Raw genomic sequence first — 5,800 nt, forward strand, 5'->3', positions numbered from 1 at the left:
CCTGGGGGTCCTGGTCTTGGCTGGAAGTTGCGCCCGAGATGCAGGTTCATGGAAGCTGGCTCTGGGGGCTCGTTGGCACTCGTGTGGGGTAGGTATGGAGAGACCACCCCCCAAGCCAACTATTGTGGGACGGGAACTTGGGCTCAGAATAGCAACTTGTACGTTCCTGAGAGGCCCAGGAACTTGGGTGGCCAGCCTAGGGCACCCTTAGGTGTAGGGGGAGATCTCACGTGATCAGACACGCTGCCCTCAGACTCCGCAGCCCTGGGCTGTGCAGACCCGGTCCGGGCCAGCTGCTAGGGAGTCCAGTCCTCCCTTGAGAGCGACAGGCACTCTCCATGGTTTGGCCTGGGACCTCCTTAGCCAGCTTTGTCTCTGTCACAAACCATCCAGGCCACCTTCTTGCCCCCATTGTGCAGATGGGAAGACTGAGGCTCAGAGCAGGTGACATCCAAGGCCAGGCAGCTGGGCTGGTGGAGAAGAGCTCCAGGTCTGAGATTGGGCTGGCCTGGATCCTGGCCTCACCCCCCACCCCGCCCACCCCTGCCCATCCTGTTGACCCTAGACGGTGGTGATGTTTTCTACGGAAGGCAGCTCCTCAGGCCCTTCCTCAAATCAGCCTCTGTGATATGGGGTGGGGAGGGCCTGCTCTGGCCTCTGGGGGAGTCCCCTCCCCTGACCCTCCCTGGGGCCTGGGGCCCTCACTTCCTCTTCCTCAAACAGCCCAGACAGGCTGCTCCCCTACCCCGACCGCAGCCCCCAGCCTCCAGCGGCCCCCCCACGCCCCGCGGGTCCTTGCTGGGATCTGGGGCTCCCACCTCCACCTCTGCTCCCTGCTGCTCGTTTTGTACCCTGTTGGCACATCAGAAAGCAGCCCAAGGGTGGAAGAGCGACTCTCCTCCTACCCCTGATGTGGGCATAGAACCCCCCCAACCCGGTACACTCCCCTACTCAGCACTCCCACTGGGCCGGGGAGGGTGCCACTTCTGTATGGCCTGCCGGTGCCCGCTCTGGCCCGGTGAGCAGCCGGCCGGCGCCTGACCCCACCTGGGCCTTGCACAGCCCTGAGTCAGCGTGTGGTTTGCCCAGCAGCTGCCCTGGGGGTGCGGCAGGGACAGTGCAGGGAGAGACAGCCCTTTGCCGTCACACAGCCTGACCCTGTCTGGGGGACGCCCCCAGAGCCCGCTGTTCCAGGCTGGGTGGGGGTAGGGTGGTCACAGCGGAACTTGCTGCTGTGGGCAGAGGCAGCGGGTCTCCTTCCGGCCAGCGTGAGTCAGAGGAGCCTCTGCCCGGAGCGGACCTGTGGCCCGGCGCCCCGCCCCTAGTGGGTGGCATCGCCTCTCCACAGAGCGGCGGGGCCCTGGGGCCCAGGGGTGGGCATCAAGGATTACAGCTGGTCCGGGCTGTCCCGGCAGCAGAGCAGGGAGCCCGGGGTGGGGGTGGGGGCAGTCTCCACCTCCATGTGGGAAACGGGGGTCAGCGTGAGGCAGCTGAGTGCCTGGCCTCCGGGTGGGGTCGCAGAGGGGCGTGCTTGGAGCACCCTGGCCCGTTCCTTCTCAACACGAAGCTGAGCGAGGCGGGACGGGCTCCGTCCTCAGAAGGGGAAGTGGTACAGGAGGCCTTACAGGAACGGGCATCCGCCACCCGGGGGTGAGGGAGGCGGCCCTCCCCCAGTGAGTCACAGAGTAGAGAGGTGCCCTCCCTCCTCCTGTGGGCACGACCGGGGTCACCACGCCCCACCCCTGGTGGCATCAGTGCGCCTCCCCGCGCACTGGGCTGAGGGCTGGTTGGAGAGGGTCCTGGCGGGCTCAAGGGGCTCCATGTCCCCCAGCCTGGCCCTCCCAAACGGCGGGTCACTGTGGGCTTTCAGAAACGAAAACTAAAAGCACAACCCGGGGACCGCTGGGCGCCCCAACCCCGCCCTCTCTGGCTCCTGAGCTGCCCACAGGCGAGGGCCTGGTCAGCTGGCCAGAGCAGAGGCTGAGCCACGTCTTGGAGGGGCTGAGACGGGTGCCAGGGCGCCAGGGCGGGGCCCTGCTCTATTCCGTTGAAACGAGCTCCCTTCTGCTGGGCATCACGGTTAGCTGCGCTGAAGAGGCCCACCTGGGCTGGAGCAGGAAGGCTCTGCAGAGGGCAGCGGCAGAGGAAGACACTCCAGGCCTCGACACAGCCTGGACGAGGGGCGGAGGGGTGCTCATCAGGGTGTCTGGAGACAGGGTGGACTCCACGGCCCTCGTCCACCTGGCCCATGGCTGCCCACGAGTCTGCATCCACGCTTCCAGAGGCCAGGCCTTGCTGCAGCTTCAGCCAGCTCTGCCCTCTCTGAGCCTGGGGTCCGGGCAGGGACCAGAGCCAGCCCCGTTTCCTGTCGAACCAAAGGCCAGTCCTGTTGCCGCCCCAGCCCCGACCTCAAAGAGTGCTCCTAAAGGCAACCTCTGCCCCAAGTCCAGCCCAGGGCTGGACACACAAAAGGCACTTGGTCCATCATCACTAGGAGGGGGGACAAAGGGGCCTGGAGGGCTTCTCCTCTTGGCCCCTGGAGGTTGCCCAGATGATGTTGCCATGCTGAGTTTGGGGGTTCAGAGCTGTGGCTGCTTCCCCCATCACACGCCCCTGCTCCCCCTGCCCGGGCAACAGGCAGTCCTCTTGCATAACCCGCCGCGGTCCTTGGGCGCCGCCTGCTGGCCAGAGTTGGTGGTTTCTCTCCCAACCCCGAATCCACCTTCCCCAGGACCCTCTTTTTGGGCTCCAAAAATCACTGCAGATGGTGACTGCAGCCATGAAATTATAAGATGCTTGCTCCTTGGAAGAAAAGCCATGACCAACCTAGACAGCATATTAAAAAGCAGAGACAACAGTTTACCAAAAAAAGTCTGTCTAGTCAAAGCTATGGTTTTTCTAGTAGTCATGTATGGATGTGAAAGTTGGCTATAAAGAAAGCTGAGTGCCGACAAATTGATATTTTTGAACTGTGTGTGGTGTTGGAGAAGACTCTTGAGAGTCCCTTGGACTGCAAGGAGATCCAATCAGTCCATCCTAAAGGAAATCAGTCCTGAATATTCATTGGAAGGACGGATGCCGAAGCTGAAATTCCAATCCTTTGGCCACCTGGTGCGAAAAACGGACTCATTGGAAAAGACCCTGATGCTGGGAAAGATTGAAGGCAGGAGGAGAAGGGGACAGAGGATGAGATGGTTGGATGGCATCACCGACTCAATGGACATGAGTTTGAGCACGCTCCGGAAGTTGGTGAAGGACAGGGAAGCCTGGCATGCTGCAGTCCATGGGGTCCCAAAGAGTCGGACACGACTGAGCGACCGAACTGAACTGAACCTGATCGAGAGGTGCAGCCTGAGTGGGAGGGAAGACCGTCTCTGCATCCCCTTGCTTGCTCTTAAAAGTTCACATCACGAATCTTTGGTTATTATCAATATTTGGCGTATTACCAGTATTTGGAATCTACTAATTATTACCAGTATTTGCTTTCTGAAGTACATGTGCTGTCAAGAGGCAAGCTTGAGCCTTCTGCTGCAGACCACCCAGGCCACTGCCCTGTCCCCTGGCTCTGGTGCATGGCTGGTTGCTGCATCTCCTTATGGCCCATCCTGGTGGAATCCCCAGATACTTGCCAAGTGACCGCTCATTTCCTTTTTGAATGTGGTGGTCACAGCTGAGCCCCAGTCACTGGGAACTTGGTGGGAATGCCGATTCCCGGGCGGGCTCCTCCAGCAATCTGTCCTGCCCTTGTCTTTCATCCTCCGAGGACTCGGCGCCCCCTGCTGGACATTTGCTGTCCTCACTCCTGAGGATGCCCTTGCCGCCACTAGCCCATGCCCCTGCTCCAAACAGGCTCACAACCTCTGCCGCCCCCTCCCCGATGTGGGTATCCACAGACCCCCTCGTCCTGGGGCGATCGGGAATCCTATTTCATGGCCAAACTCTCCCACACTGCTCCTGGGGACTTGGTGTCAGGGACCCTTCCCGTATCCTTGGCATCTCCTTCCCCAACGACCAGCAGGCAGCCACACGCCCACCCGGTCTTGGCTGCCACTCCACCCAGACCTTACCTACCCTGTGGCCGCAGCATCCTACCTTGCCTCTGCCTGCTGTCTGTCCAGCTCCCATTTCCTGACCCCACGGGACCCAAGATTCCTCGCCCCTGGAGGGCTTGTCCTCTCCTGGCTGAAATCTCCAGGTTCAATCACGCCCTTGAAGTCACCTTCACTTCCCTTGGCCTCTCTTGCTTCCACATCTTCTCTTGGCCAAATCTGCAGCCTCTGACCTGTTGCATCCGGCCCGCTGCCCGCTCACTACCCACACCTGGGTGTCTGGAGGGGCTGCCTTCCAGCCTGGTGAGTCTCACCTGAGTTCCAGACCAAGTGCCTCAGGGGCCTTTGGGAGGCCCACTGCCCCTCACACAGCAACCCCACTTCCTCTCCAGCCTCCTCTACCTCGTAAGACCTTCTGCACCCCAGCCCCAAGCTGCCCATATGCTCTTGGCCCAGCAGGAGGGGCCACACTCCTGTCTGCAGCCAACCCCTCACTGGGACCGAGGTCCCAGCCCCTCTTGGTAACTCAGGAACATCACTCCTCCAAAGAACTCTTTCCTTTTCCCGAGTGCAGCCATCTCCTCTGCCTACGAGATCATCACCATCATAGCATTTCCCCATCTTCAAACACACACACACTTCTCTGGGCCATGCCCCCTCCAGCTATAGCAGGGTTTTTCTGCCTTGCAGCTAAACTCAAGAGGAGAATCAATTCCTGTTGTCCCCCCACGGCACTGCAGAAGCACAGAGCCTCAGATGTGTTCCCTCACCTTTAAGAGCTTATGTAACCTGGGCCTCTTTCCCCAGGAATCAGGCAAATCGGAAACCACTGGACCAGGCTGCTGATGTGTGCTGGGGGCAGAGGCTCTGCCCAGTGGCCCTGCCAGCCCAGGCACCCACGGGGGTGAGAGCCAGAACCTGGGTGTCTTCCATGGAGCCTCGCGGCTCCCTTTGCCTACAGGTGCACCCGGCATGGGAGACAGATTTTCTCCTGGGAAAATGTGCCTCCCCCAATTCCACAGGCCCTGACGATCTTCCTGTGAGGTGGGGGTGTGTGTCTTGCCACCCTGGGTCATGTGCCCTTGGACAGCACTGCGCCTTCCCCAGCCGGCTTCTCAAATGAGAACAAGAATGATCCTTCCTACCTCGGAGGGCGGGGGTTGGGTCCCTGCTCAGGCCACTGATAAGGACTCTGGGGAGGCGCCCCAGGAACCGGAGCCCCGCCTCGGGTTACACCGGGGGACTCAGGAGATGTTCCTGGGGACACACCATTTGGCCTCTGCCCTCCTCCAGCAGCCCTGCCCAGGGCCAGCTCTGTCACCTCTCCTGGTGACCGGAGACGGGGACCCTCCGCACAGCAATTCTAGTCTCCTCAAGGCCTCTCCAGCGCAAGATGTACAAATAGGTCTTTCAAGACTAGAAACCACCGCTCCCTGCGCCAGCAGCTCCGCCCACCCGTGTCACACCCCGCCCATCGGACCTCGCCCCATCAGGCCCGCCTCCCGGCGAGGCCCCGCCCACCAGGCCCTCCTCCCAGGGGGCCCCGCCCCGTCAGGCCCTTCTCCCCGCCCACCAGACGCTCCTCTCCGCGAGGCCCCGCCCCACCCTTCTCCTCACGAGGCCCCGCCCACCAGCCCCCGCTCCCCGCGAGGCCCCGCCCACCAGGGTCCCCCAGGCCCTAGTGGCTCCCGCACGTGGCCGCCTGGCCACAAACCTGGGAGGGTGCCAAAACAACTCAGGAATAAGAGGCC

This window comes from Bos indicus x Bos taurus, chromosome 25 (assembly GCF_003369695.1).
Source record: "Bos indicus x Bos taurus breed Angus x Brahman F1 hybrid chromosome 25, Bos_hybrid_MaternalHap_v2.0, whole genome shotgun sequence".
NCBI lineage: Eukaryota > Metazoa > Chordata > Mammalia > Artiodactyla > Bovidae > Bos > Bos indicus x Bos taurus.